The 14,716-nt window shown below is 41.4% G+C and overlaps 1 protein-coding gene and 1 long non-coding RNA gene across 4 annotated transcripts in view; one reads left to right on the plus strand and one right to left on the minus strand.

Moving 5' to 3' along the window:
* tenm1 (teneurin transmembrane protein 1) overlaps positions 1-14,716 on the minus strand; it is an 833,960-nt gene that overhangs the window by 525,433 nt on the left and 293,811 nt on the right. The window lies entirely within an intron of this gene.
* Positions 13,446-14,716, plus strand: part of LOC132820163 (uncharacterized) — a 78,865-nt gene continuing 77,594 nt past the window's right edge. Inside the window, exon 1 of the long non-coding RNA XR_009645176.1 lies at positions 13,446-13,657. This is a non-coding gene — a long non-coding RNA (uncharacterized LOC132820163). The remainder of the gene's footprint in view (positions 13,658-14,716) is intronic.

The raw sequence follows: 14,716 nt of genomic DNA on the forward strand, positions 1-14,716 counted from the left end.
TGTTGGACTGGGGTGGACAAAGTCAGAAGTCATAAAACACCAGGTTACAGTCCAACAGGTCTATTTGAAATCACACACTCCAAAAGCTTGTGATTTCAAATATATTTGTTGGACTATAACCTGCTGTCATGGGACTTCTGCTCTGGAATTAAAGTAGAATAGTACTGCTGCTTACCCAACTAAGAAACATCACAAATAATCGAGAACATGGGAGGTAGGAAATTAAGACCACAAAGACATCAATTTCTGAAGTAACTCAATATACTGAGGAAAATGGCATTAACTCAAATTGAGTCTGAGATTTCAATTAGTTAGAAAAATGGGCCAAAAAGAAGTAGAACTGGGAGGTTAACTTATTAACTTTTTAAAAAAAATGTTTAAGGAAATAATAGTGTAATTTTAAAAAAATTATAAATTTAATTTGACTAGATAATTTACAAAGTAATTCAAGCAAACAAAATCAATTGTTTTGATTTTTGAGTCTTAAATTTCCAAACTTTTATCAGCATTTTTACTAACATCCAGTGAGCATGTTGTAGGTAAACAAAGCTGAATGGAAAGGTGAACCTGAGAGGAAGATACAGAAATACTTCAGTGTAATTTTGACAAGTTGAATGCGTGAGCATCTGCATGCAAGATGAAGTATAATGTGAATATATGTAAATTTCTTCACTTTGGTTACAAAAACAGGAATGAAAATTATCTGAATTGTGAGAGATTTGGAAGGGGGTGACCTGGATATCCTTGACAACAGCCACTGACGTAAGCATATAGGTCCAGCAGGCAGGAAAAAAAGGCGAACAGTGTGTTGGCCTTCACAGCCAGAGGGTTGGAATGTAGGAGCAGGGATGGCTTAATGCAATCATACAGGGACTTACTGAGACCACGCTAAGAGTATTGTGTGCAACTTTGGTCTCCTTATCTGCGTAAGGATGCTCTTATTATGGAAGGAGTGTAACAAAGGTTCCAGACAGATTCCTGGGACGGCAGGGCTGATGTATGAAGAGAGACTGGGTCAGTTATTTACTGGTATTTAGAAGAATCAGAGAGGATCTTATAGAAATCTATTAAATTCTATTCAGGAAAAAAAAGTGCAGGGATGTTGTTCCCAATGACCGCGGAAGTCCAGAACCAGTATTCACAAGCTAAAGATACAGGGTGGGCCATTTAGCACTGAGACAATTTCTTTTCAGCCAGAGAATGGTGATAGCTTATGGAACTTTCTGCCACAGAAAATGGTTGAGGTCTCAATCATTGAATATTTTCAGGACGGCGTTAACTATAGTTCTTCGGGCTAAAAAGATAAAGGGTATGGGAAGAAAGGAGAGCAGGTTATTAAGTTGGATGATCATCCTGTTGTAGCAGGATCAAAGGGCTGAATGGACTATTCCTGTTTCTGCTTTCTATGACTGTGTTTATCCTCTTTAGTTCAGTAAGGTGAAAATATCTGGGCTATAGGCTTATATCCATCTGCCATTGCTGACACTGAACATCAACAAGCACAGTCTGTTTAATAGAATATGACCAAAGTCTTTTGCAATGCTTTCTTCGCCATGCAAAAGGATATTGGCCAATCAGCCTCCTAATATAAAGCTCAGCCAAGAACCAACAAAATATCTCATCAGCAGATGAGATTTCCACTCATTCAAAAGCCTCCCGAGAGTGGAGACTGCATTTTGCTGGGATGAAAGAAATGACATGTTTATCTATTCACCTTGACTTTAGGATATTAGCACAGGCAGTCATGAATTATATTAACATTTATAATTATGTTTAAACATCTTTAATCTCTAGAACATGAAAATGTAACATTTATATAGTTAAGATGTGAAACTATGAGGTAGAATTTACCAAAACAGAGATATTTGTTTTATTATAACTTTGAGCTAAATGTTCTCAGTGATTTGCTTTGGTGAGCAAGCAATCTCATGCTTCGCCATGTCACCAGGGAATATTTCTGTTCGTAAACCATTAACTTTATTCTCTGCAGTTGCTTGTTGAGGTCAATTCATAAGCTTGCCAGTTAATCAAAGTACTCTTTTGGTCCCATGCCATAAACCAGTGAAGGTGTAAATGTGCTCCATTTTCACCTTTGATTTTTGCACTGGTTTCAAATTCTACTCAAAATCACTTTGGTTCAAGTAGCTTACATGATGAAAGTTGAAACTGTTGTGAAGTAAGATGTCAGGAATAAGTGCACATCTAAGGACAAGCAGTAGACACTTCCTATAAGGATGGAAAGTGAGAATGTTGGGTAGTTAACAATTGATGGACTTTCCACTTTGTTTTAATGCACCAATTCAGGAAACAGGAAGAAACTGTATAAATAACAGAGAAAACTCAGCAAATTATTAATGAGGCTGAAAATCAGTAATAGTGTACACGATTTAACATTTAAAATTAAACTAAAATAAAATTCTGCAGTTAGAAGTGGTTTTCTCTTAGCTTTTCTGAATGATCTCAGCAATTATGATATTAAGAGTGAATGAAATTAACATTCATCTGGGCACAGAGGCATGTTTCGACGCACGATTGGCTACAAATAGTTTTTACTGGAAGCAATCTGATTTTTCTCCTTTTTTCAGTCACCAACTCTCACCTTTTTTGTGGTTCAGAAATGCTTTGTATCTGAGGTCAGATTTCCCAATTTAAATGGGGAAAGGAAACCTGATTTCCTCCCACCCATCCTATCTGTCTGTTGACACAGTGTTTTTGAAGTCAATTAAAAGCACTCGAGGTAAGAGAGTTCATGAAGAAAATATAAAGCCCACTGAGGAGCTTGGAACATTTTAAAAGGTAAACGTAAAGTGTTTTTACACCTTCAAATGTCACTATTACATGCTATAGTCTAATACAGACATGTTTTTAATGCAGTGTTTCATCTTTGTGCTTTGTCCTTACGATCCAAGTTAACCCTTAAATCGATTAACCTTAATTATTTCTTCACATAAACGTCAGTGTTTTTCAATGGAGAAAGCCCCATAATGCAGCGAAACATATCCCAAAATGCCCAATTGGCTTCCACAACTGTCTGTGTAGAGTTTGCACATTCTCCCGTGTCTGCATGGGTTTCTTCCGGGTGCTCCGGTCTCCTCCCACAGTCCAAAAATGTGCAGGTTAGGTGAATTGGCCATGCTAAATTGCCTGTAGTGTTAAGTGAAGGGGTAAATGTAGGGGAATGGGTCTGGGTGGGTTGCTCTTCAGAGGGTCAGTGTGGACTTGTTGGGCCGAAGGGCCTGTTTCCACACTGTAAGTAATCTAAATTATATTAAATAGTGGTGCAGGCTTGACACACTGAATGGCCTACTCCTGTACTTACAATCCTAGGGCCTTGCAACTCAATTTCAAACAGTTGTGTGGGTGTGCTTTCATCAGGTGGGCAGCAGCAGTTCCAGTGGCTGATCAATACCACCTTCTCAAGGACACTTAGGAATGGGCAAAAAATACTGCCCTCACTAGTGATATTCATATCTCAGGAAAGAAGAAAAACAAATACTTGGGACTTTTGAAACAGTGGCCGTCTCCAGGAGGTTGAGATTCAAATCTTACTTGCTCCAGAAATGTGCAATGACATCCCTAACCAGGTTGATTGTAAAATACCTAAAGTAGAGTGTTCTTCTAGATGCAGGAACACCCCCTTGCATATTTTCATAGCTTGCACACAGTGAACTCACATGTGACTCCACATGCCATTCCTTGTCCTTTCACACTGGGACCAGGTTTGTAGTGCAGGTTGTGAGCTGCATTAGAGTTCCTGAGGAATTGAACCCAAGTCTCTGGTGCTGTGAAGCAGCAGTGTTAACCACTGTGCCACCCGTAAATGATCATGGTTAATCAAAACCTTCAATGCCTTTTACACACAGTGTGCCCATAACTCTTAATGATAATCAAACTCTACTTTAAGTATACTCAGGGTGAGCTCCCCAACCTTCTAGGTATAAACTTTCAAAGATTCATTGTCTCTGAATAAAAATTTTCCTCATCTTGATCTTAAATGGAACTCCTCATCTTTAAATGTGACCCCTATTTCTAGACTCCACATCATTCCTGCATGCACCATATCGATCCCTTTAAGTATTTGTGGGTTTCAATAAGATCATCTCTCAGTCTTTGAAACTGTAGAGAGTAGAGCCTTTGTTTACCCAACCTCCCTTCCAAGGACACTTCAGGTTTTTGAACCACAGGCAGGGAAAGAACAGCAACGTAGATCTAAATCAGGATTGTGTGTGGCTGAAATGAGAACTTGCAGGTGATGGAGTGTTCCTTTGCCTCTACTGCTTTCGTCCTTTTTCATTGCAGAGGTCCCAGGTTTGGAAGGTTCTATTTAATGAGACTTGTTAGTTGCAGCAGTGCGTCTTGCATATGACACGCACTGTTACATTTACAAGCTGGTTCTTGAGGGAGTGAGTGATAGATATATTATGATCAGGGATGCTTCAGGAAATGCAATGAAAATTCTGCACTGCATCTATATTACTTCTTTGTGTACATATTATTCTTGGATCAAAATGTATTAGTTAAATTGGTTCATACTAATAACTATTCAACAAATTCAAATATTAATGATGGCACATGCATTGCCTCTATATTAGTCTAATCTCTGAACATTCAGCTGCAACCATGTCATGCCACGTCTAAATTTGTTCAAAGTTTAAATCTTTCAGAAGATGAAAGGAGGATACTTCAAGCAGACATAAAAGGCTGGTGTAGCCTCATTATAAATACTCTTTCATATGGTAGTTATGACCTAATTCCCCTAAAAATGTCCTATGATTAAATCAGTTTTTCTAATTGCATTTGATAGCATTCATAAGAACATAAAACAGGTAAAAACAAGAATATCCATTTAGTTTCAAACGCAATGCTGTAAATAATGGATAGAGCCATGCAGCTAGTAAATGTTGTATTCATCAAAATAGGAGGATTTACTAATTCTGGAGAATGTAACACTTTTCCATTGGACGTATCTTCGGGGGTTGTGGGGGGGGAGGTGTGTGAAGTTAATTGGTGAGTTTCCAACTCATTCACTGTAACTTTGATGAAAGAAGCATGGAAATCACAGTAAAACAGCGTCAACATTCTTCTTACAGCTTTCTGTCCCTTTCTAACTATTACCATAATAAGCAGAAATTCATGATTATTTAACTCCTTGTGCTCCACTGTACACTCACTCTTTACCCCATTCTCATTCATTGAGTTCAGGTCATTTAGAATATATTTGGCTTCAGAGGTTTAATTTTCATGCTGAGAGTACTCATGCCACCATTGGATAGTTATACGATAGTTGCTAGTTTGATATTTTGTGCCTGCTTTGTAACATGTGTAGGTTAGTTTTAATCTTGTCTATTTGTTAATGTTGCAAATGCTGCAGCAATTGAGTGTATAGAGGCGTGGTATATTGTAACTCCATGACAAGGGAGCATTGGACACCTACTTTCTGGTCTGGAAGCAGGGCCACTGCAATTATGCCACAAGAGGCCCAAGAACATTCTTAAGCAAGTGTTATGACAGAATTGGGGTGGCTGCCTGTGCACATTCTCCGTGTGTCTGTGTGGGTTTCCATCACGTGCTCTGGTTTCCTCCTACGGTCCAAAGATGTGCATGTCAAGTGAATTGGCTCTGGTAAATTGACTCATAGCCTACACATTTCTGGAGATAATGCGGATTAGCCATGGTACAAATGGGGTTATAGGGTTGGGATGAAGGGTTGGGTCTGGGTGGAATGCTCTTTGAAGGATTATGAAGACTCAATGGACCAAATGGCCTCTTTCCGCACAGTAGGGATTCAATGATTTTATGAATCCATAATTCTATAATCTCGACTGAAGTTTTACTTTAATTCGATCCAATCTACAACCTTCATGGAGAATCTCATACCAATTCTGCCATTCATTTTCTTATTAGTTCTTCAAATTATATTTTTGTTTAAGCATTTGGAAATTTTACATAAAATTTTTACTTTTATCAGAAATCAACTTATTGAAATAGAAACACATGTTTAATTACAACTCACCTCTATATTTCAAATTACTAAAAAGAATAAGGACCTAACATACAAGATAGAAGCAGGAGTCTACCATTCAATAGACAATAGACAATAGGTGCAGGAGTAGGCCATTCTGCCCTTCGAGCCTGTACCACCATTCAATATGATCATGGCTGATCATCCTTAATCAGTATCCTGTTCCTAACTTATCTCTATAACCCTTGATTCCACAATCCTTGAGAGCTCTATACAACTCTTTCTTAAATGAATCCAGAGACTGGTTCTCCACTGCCCTCTGGGGCAGAACATTCCACACACCCACCACCCTCTGGGTGAAGAAGTTTCTACTCATCTCTGTCCTAAATGGTCTACCCCGTATTTTTAAGCTGTGTCCTCTGGTTCAGCACTCACCCATCAGCAGAAACATGTTTCCTGCCTCCAGAGTGTCCAATCCTTTAATAATCTATATGTCTCAATTATATCCCCTCTCAGTCTTCTAAACTCAAGGGTATACAAGCCTAGTCGCTCCAGTCTTTCAGTGTAAGGTAATCCCGCCATTCCAGGAATTGACCTCGTGAACCTACGCTGCACTCCCTCAATAGCCAGAATGTTGTTCCTCAAATTTAGAGACCAGAACTGCACACAGTACTCCAGGTGTGGTCTCACCAGGGCCTTGTACAGCTGCAGAAGAACCTCTTTGCTTCTATACTCAATCCCTCTTGTTATGAAGGCCAGCATGCTATTAGCCTTCTTCACTACCTGCTGTACCTGCATGCTTGCTTTCATTGACTGGTGTACAAGAACACCCAGATCTCTCTGTACTGCACCTTTACCTAAACTGATTCCATTTAGGTAGTAATCTGCCTTCCTGTTCTTGCCACCAAAGTGGATAACCATACATTTATCCATATTAAACTGCATCTACCATGCATCTGACCACTCACCTAACTTGTCCAGGTCACCCTCTAATCGCCTAACATCCTCATCACATTTCACCCTGCCACCCAGCTTAGTATCATCAGCAAATTTGCTAATGTTACTGCTAATACCAACTTCTACATCATTAACATATATTGTAAAAAGCTGCAGTCCCAGTACTGATCCCTGCGGTACCACTGGTCACTGCCTGCCATTCAGAAATGGAGCCGTTTATCACTACTCTTTGTTTCCTATCAGCCAATCAAGTTTCAATCCAAGTTAGTACTTTGCCCCCAATACCATGCACCCTAATTTTGTTCAACTTCATTCCATCAAGCCTGCTCTGTTATTTTAATTTAGGATTGTGGGTGCACTGATTATGGCCTTAACTCCATGCAATGAGGTATGTTTAAGCATGTGACTCCAACCCCCTCCATAATCTTTGATTATTTTGTTGATCAAAATCATTGACTAGAGTCAATAACACAATTTTCAATTTCCCCTGGAGAAGATAATTCCAAACTCTAACGAACCAATGAGAACATAAGTTCTGCTTCTAACCCACATTTTATGTGGGATACCCCTCCTTTTAAGTTCTGGTCCTTCGATTTCCCAAGGAAGAGGAAGCATCTTCTGAGCAACTATTCTGTCAAGTCAACCCAAAATCGAGTAAGTTTCATGTCAGGTAACCTATCATTCTTCCAAATGCCAATGATTCTAGGCTGAACTTGATCAAACTTCCCTACTGAGACAAACCAGTCATTTCAGAAATGGGCTCAGTGAACTGTCTGAACTGGTTCCAATGCAAGCATAGGCCTTCCTTTAGTAAGGAGACCAGATCAATGCACAGTACTCTAGGTGCAGTCTCAACAATGTCAATACGTTGAAGAAAAGAACATAAAGACTTACATTTATGTAACACCTTATCATACCATTTAAAAAATCTCAAAATATTCATAATTAATGGCATGGTGGCTTAATTGGTTAGCACTGTTGCCTCACAGCACCAGGGAACAGAGTTCAATTCCAGCCTCGGCTGACTGTCTGTCTGGAGTTTACACATTCTTCCTGTGTTTGCATACATTTCTTCACACTGTCCAACGATGGATAGTTTATTTGAATTGGCCATGCTAAATTGCCCATAGTGTTCAGGGATGTTGGGTGCATTAATCAGGGATAAATGTAGGGGAATGGGTCTCGGTGGGTTACTCTTCAGAGGGTTGGTGTGGTCTTGCTGGCCGAAGGCCCTGTTTTTACACTGTAGGGATTCTATGACACACCTCACACTAAAATGTTTTTTTTATAAAAAGAGCAGCATGGTGGCTCAGTGGTTAGCACTGCTGCCACACAGTGCCAGGGACCTGAGATCGATTCCATCTTGGGTGTCTGTGTGGAGTTTGCACATTCTCCCCTTGTCTGCGTGGGTTTCCTCCAGGTGCTCCGGTTTCCTCCCACAGTCTAAAGATGTGCAGGATAGGTTAATTGGCTGTACTAAATTGCCTGTAGTGTCCAGGGATGTGTAGGTTAGGTGCATTACTCAGGGTAAATATAGGGTGGGGAGCATACGTCTCAGTGGGATACCCTTCAGAGGGTTGGTGTGGACTTGTTGGGCAGAAGGGCCTCTTTCCAGTCAGAGGATTCTAAATTCTAATTTATTTTGTAAATAAATGGTACACAATTGCATACAAAAACTTCCACCATTAGGAATTACATAAATATCGAGGGTGAAATGTTACCCAAAATAATCTGTACCTTTATGGCCATAATACTGGCATTTATTTTCAGAGTAGAAAATTGCCTAGAACAAGCAAGCCAATTCTAATCTGATGAAATGCTGGTGCACTAATCTACTCTGAATCATCAGCAAGGTGAAGGAAGGTGTCACCAACAGTGATATAAAGTGACACTTACTCACCAATAAAATGGAAACCTTCATGAAACCTTATTTTGGTTGTCCGTAGGGCCACTCAAATCAAGATTGCCTTACAGCCTGGTTCAAATATGACCAAACAAGCTATTATTCAGATGTACAATGAGAGGTGCTGCCTTTGATATCAAAGCAATATCTGACTGAACATGGCATGAAAGAGTCCTCCTAAAATTCAAGCTAATCCAAATCAATTGCAAACTTCTACACTGGCTCTATGTAAATATCGCCTATAATAGGTAGTTATGCTTGTTCTTGGTCAATTATTTCAACCCCAGGAGATCGCTGCAGGAGTTCCTCTGAGCAGCCCATGCCCTCAAGCAGCAAGGTCTGGATAACATAATTGACAAGCAATAGTCCTGCTACAAAAATATCAGATAATGACAACTCCTAATCACAGAGTCTAACTACTTTCCCTTGACATTTTACAGGATGAATACCATCAACTCCTCTGTCATCAACAAATCAGGGTTTACCAGTGAGTAAAATCCTAATTGGACCAGATATAGAAACATGCTTTAAAAGCATGATAGAAACTGAATACTCTGCAATGAATGAGTGCCCAAAACCATTTCATTATTTGCAAGACACAAGTCAGGAATGTGGTGGAAATCTTCCCATTTGCTGAGTGAATGCAGGACTGACAAGGAACTCAGAATCAACCATACCAACCTGTTTGATCTGTCACCTTAAATATTCACTCACTCCACCTTGAGTGCAATGTGATTGTTAAATGCAATGTATAAAACCTTCCTCCGTAGCATCTTTCAACTTTATGTTCTCCTCCACTGAGATGAACAAGGGAAGCAGGAAGATGGATAGTCACCAACTTCAAGCTCCTCTTCAAATCACACATTTTAACTTAGAGATATATTGCATTCCTTCCTTGTTACAGGAATAATATCTTAGAACTCCCCACCGAACAGCACTGAGGAAGTATTTTCATTTTACTGGCTGCAGTTGTTTAGAAAGGGGGGTCAATGTCATCTTCTGAGGAGCAGCTAAGAATGTTGACCATGCCAGCAGTGCCCTTAGTTTGTCAATGAATTAAACTATACTTCTGAGAGAAAACAATTAAAATTAATCAATCATGCCACGGTCCAACAGAACATTAAGAGTTTGATTTTAATTTTAAAGACTGTAACATATAGGAGCAGAATTAGGACATTTGGCCCAACTAGTTTGCTCCACCATTTGGTCAGGGCTGATATATTTCTCAACCTCAATCTCCTGCCTTGTCCCTGTAACCTTTAATACCCTTAATCATCAGGAATCTCTCTATCTTCGATTTAAATACATTCAATGACTTGGCCTTCACAGCCTTCTGTGCCAATGACTTCTACAGATTTACAATCCTCTGGTTGAAGAAATCCCTCCTCATCTCAGTTCTAAAGGGTCATCCCTTCATTCTGAGGTTACACCTCAGGTCCTAGTTTCTCCTACTAGTGGAAACACCTTCCTCATATCTACTCTATGCAGTATTAAGTTTTAATGAGATTGCACATTGCCCCCAACCCCCAACTCCTCATCTTTTGAAAGTTGAATTGCAGGCACGCAGGATAACGAGAAAAGCATTCGAAATGCTTGCCTTTATTGGTCAGTGCATTGAGTATAGGAGTTGGGAGGTCATGTTTTGGCTGTATAGAACATTGGTTCGGCCACTTTTGGAATACTGCGTGCAATTCTGGTCTTACTGCTAAAAGAAGGATGTTATGAAACTTGAAAGGATTCAGAAAAGATTTACAAGGATGTTGACGGGGCTGGAGGGTTGGACCAATGGGGAGAGGCTGGTTAGAGTGGGCTAATTTCCCTGGAGCATTGGAGGCAGAGGGGTGACCTTATAGAGGTTTATAAAATCATACAGGGCACGGATAGTTTAGAAAAACAAGTTATTTTCCCCGGGATGGGGGAGTCCAAACTAGAGGGCAAGCAGGTGAGAGGAAAAAGATTTAAAAGAGACCTAAGGGGCAACCTTTTCATGCAGAGGGTGGTACATGTATGGACTGAGCTGGCAGAGAAAGTAGCAGAGGCTAGTATTCAGAGGAACATTGATTATCCGAATGAGATGCACGGGCACTATTTCGTTTGGATAGTTGATTATCCAATTAATTGATTTCCGCTGGGACTCAGAGTCCTCTGTGAAGACTGCTCCCTGTTTAGGAGACTAGTCAGCAGCACACTATGTGTGAGACCCCACCCACTGCCCACCGCATAAACCCCCAAACCCACTCCCACTGTCTGTTCTCCCAGCACTGTCTGCTCCCACCCCAACCCCGTCTGCACCCACCCCGCACCCTGCCTGGCCTCCAACCGTGTCTGCCCCAAAACCTTGCCCACACTCCAAAGCCGTCCACCCCCAACCCTGCCCACCCCCCAAAGCTGTCCACCCCAACACTGTCCAACCCCCCCAAAGCCATCCACCCCAGCTCGTGCCCCCCAACTGCGTCCACCCCAACCCTGCCCACCCCCAACTGCTTCCGACCCAACTCTGCCCACCCCCCAAAGCCGTCCACCCCAATCCTGCCCACCCCCAAAGCCTTCCACCCTAATACTGCCCACCCCCCCAAAGCCATCCACCCCCAACCCTGCCCGCCCCCCAAGCTGTCCATCCCAACTCTGTTCTCCCGCCCGCCCCCAACCCTGCCACCACTGACCACCCCCACCCCCACCTCCCCTCCCTCTGGGGCTGCTGGATGGACACCAACAGTCAGAGTGCTGCTGCCTTTGTGGGGTAAGTCTCCAAATATTGCACGCGTATATACACACACACACACACACACACACACACACACACACACACACACACACACACACACACACACACACACACACACACACACACACACACACTTTGACAGGTTCCACCCCTGCCCTGTATAGGATAATGTTGAAGAGATTATCTGGGGAAGGGGGAGTTTTGGGAACACCCTTGTCTAGAACTCCAGGGAAAGTGTGGGGAGAGAGAGAGGGCAAGAAGTCAGTCATTTAGAGACTGTGCCTGGACTGTCCAGGACTGTTCTCGGCAGCATTTCAGTGAGCCGAGTTCATTTTTAATCATTCTACTTGTAAACAAGTCATAATCATGGTGGAAACAGCTCTTTGACGTAATGTTTCTATCGGGACCTTGAGATCTCCTTCAGATAATCATATATTCAGATAATTGACATTTGGATAATTGAGGTTCCTCTGTAATTACAACATTTTAAAGACATCAAGGATTGAGAAGGATATGGAATACCAACAAATGGGATTAGATTTATTTAGAATATTGGTTGGCATGGACAAGTTGGACCAAAGAGTCTGTTTCTATGCTGTACATCTCATTGACGATGACTCCATTGCTCCTCATATGAAAGGCCCATTATCCCTGGCATCATTCTTGTAAACTTCCTTAGTTAAAGTCCTTTTGTAGTGTCCCCACCTCCTCAACACTACCTGCCCCTTCACCTAAGGTGGATTTAATTTCTTAAATTACATTTGTTACAGAATTTGTTTGCTGTTTCTATTCAGCATTGATGCTTGGTTGCTTATCTTCATGCATTAATGTTTGCTCCTAATAATGTTTGGTCATATTTTTAACACCTTAGAACCCTTGGAGATATACACCTTAGAGATATACAGCACGGAAACAGGCCCTCCAGTCCAACTCGAGTCTGATAGGCGTACAGGTGTTTGGGTTCATAAGGGTGAAGGAGTCAAGAGGTAGTCATTGGAGGTCAATGAAGCATTTCTGTTCTGGCAGCAGGTTCAGGGAAGGCAAGTACAGTCCAGTATGGAAGCAGGAGTATAGGTGGGGTTAGCTGTGGGTCTTGGTGTCAGGTGCAAGGGGAGTGGTCATCCTGGGTTCCGAAGCTGGAGTGGAGCATACCTGGTTACATGAGGGAGGAGGCGAATGTTGGGTCCAGGGAGAGAGTGTCAAGATGCAGAGGCAAAATAGATGTGGCAGGTCTGATGGTGGGAGGAGCAGAGGTCAAATGCCAGATAAGCAACATGGTGGTGTAAAGGGTCTAGGGAAGTTGTTGTTAAGGATGTAAATGGCAGTCTGAGGATCAGTTTAATAGTTACTCAGGAATTAGAGTTTTAATGGTCAAATTGCTCAGTAACTATTAACTGCATTGGGAACCTTCTGAATTCTGTAGTTTTGATGGATATTTTTGAAAGGATCTGTACACAGGGATCCCACTGGAATCTTCAATTTCTCCAGCAATTCCCTTTGAGTTTGCTCGATGAGGCATTCTACAAATTCTTGATATAAATCTCCCATGCATGCTACATAAATTACTATCTAGTTATTGGAAAATCTGGACAATTATTATTTTTATTGGAATTTGGACATTTAATAAAGAAATGGATTGATTTCAGTTCCGTGAAGAGAGTTTTATTTTATAAGAGGTCAGTAAGTCATCTGCAACAGTAACCTAAACACATTATTTTTAAGAAGGCCTGTGACCTCGTCAAAAATGTAATAGGAATGTTCATACTGTTGCGTTTCTGGCATACAGACAAAACAGACCAAAGACCATTAGTTTAGCTTTTGACTTTAGTTCAGAAAATTCAGGAGTTCAGTTCAGAAGCAAAAGCAGTTTCCTGCGGGCAGGAGAACTATGTATTCAGTTCATGGGAAAAAGTCACCTAGGCAAATTGATTGTAATTTGTGAAGCTTCCAGACTAGAAAAGTTTATATAGAAGTCTTCGAGTCAGTTGTTAGAGCTGAAAAGAAATGCAGACCATCAGAATTGAAAAGGATTCATGCCAGTAGACTGGAAAAGGAGTTTTAAAACTGCCTCAACAATTCAAAGAAAACTTGAATAAGTCAGTTGAATGAGGTAAGAAACATTGAGATGCCAGTATATTTATCTTGGATTTGAGTATCTGTACCAGCTAGCAAACAGATTTGAATTTTGTTTTGCTTTATGTTCAGATCCTTCTAATCTGTCACATATCATAGCTTTATTTTTCTCGACATCACCTTTTTTTTAAAAAAAATTTGCATATTCCTGAAAAAAAATTGTCAAAATCTTTCATTCAGTACTCATCAGGACATTTTGCAAGAATATTATTTCAAATGGAAAAAACAACACTTTACAGCCTCAGAGAAGATTGCTGGTTGTCGATGGGTGATGTCTGATTGGTAGAAGTGTTATCACGGAGAAAACACCCATTAATGCTGATTGACAGTTATCAGTCAGGTTGATCCTGACACTGAATGGTTTGGAGAAAGTGAGGACTGCAGATGCTGGAGATCAGAGCTGAAAAATGCGTTGCTGGAAAAGCGCAGCAGGTCAGGCAGCATCCAAGGAGCAGGAGAATCGACGTTTCGGGCATAAGCCCTTCTTCAGGAATGAGGAAGATGTGCCAAGCAGGCTAAGATAAAAGGTAGGGAGGAGAGACTTGGGGGAGAGGTGTTGGGACTGTGATAGGTGGAAGGAGGTTAAAGTGAGGGTGATATGCCAGAGAGGGGTTGGGGGTGGAGAGGTCGGGAAGAAGATTGCAGGTTAGGAAGGCAGTGCTGAGTCCGAGGGTTGGGACTAAGATAAGGTGGGGGGATGGGAAATGAGGAAGCTGGAGAAATCTGCATTCATCCCTTGTGGTTGGAGGGTTCCTAGGCGGAAGATGAGATGCTCTTCCTCCAGGCGTCGTGTTGCCATGGTCTAGCAATGGGGAGGTCAAGGACTTGCATGTCCTTGGCGGAGTGGGAGGGGGAGTTAAAGTGTTCAGCCACAGGGTGGTTGGGTTGGTTGGTGCGGGTGTCCCAGAGGTGTTCTCTGAAACATTCCGCAAGTAGGCGGCCTGTCTCCCCAATGTAGAGGAGGTCACATCGGGTGCAGGGGATGCAGTAAATGATGTGTGTGGAGGTGCAGGTGAATTTGTGATGAATATGGAAG

Source organism: Hemiscyllium ocellatum, chromosome 11 (assembly GCF_020745735.1).
Source record: "Hemiscyllium ocellatum isolate sHemOce1 chromosome 11, sHemOce1.pat.X.cur, whole genome shotgun sequence".
NCBI lineage: Eukaryota > Metazoa > Chordata > Chondrichthyes > Orectolobiformes > Hemiscylliidae > Hemiscyllium > Hemiscyllium ocellatum.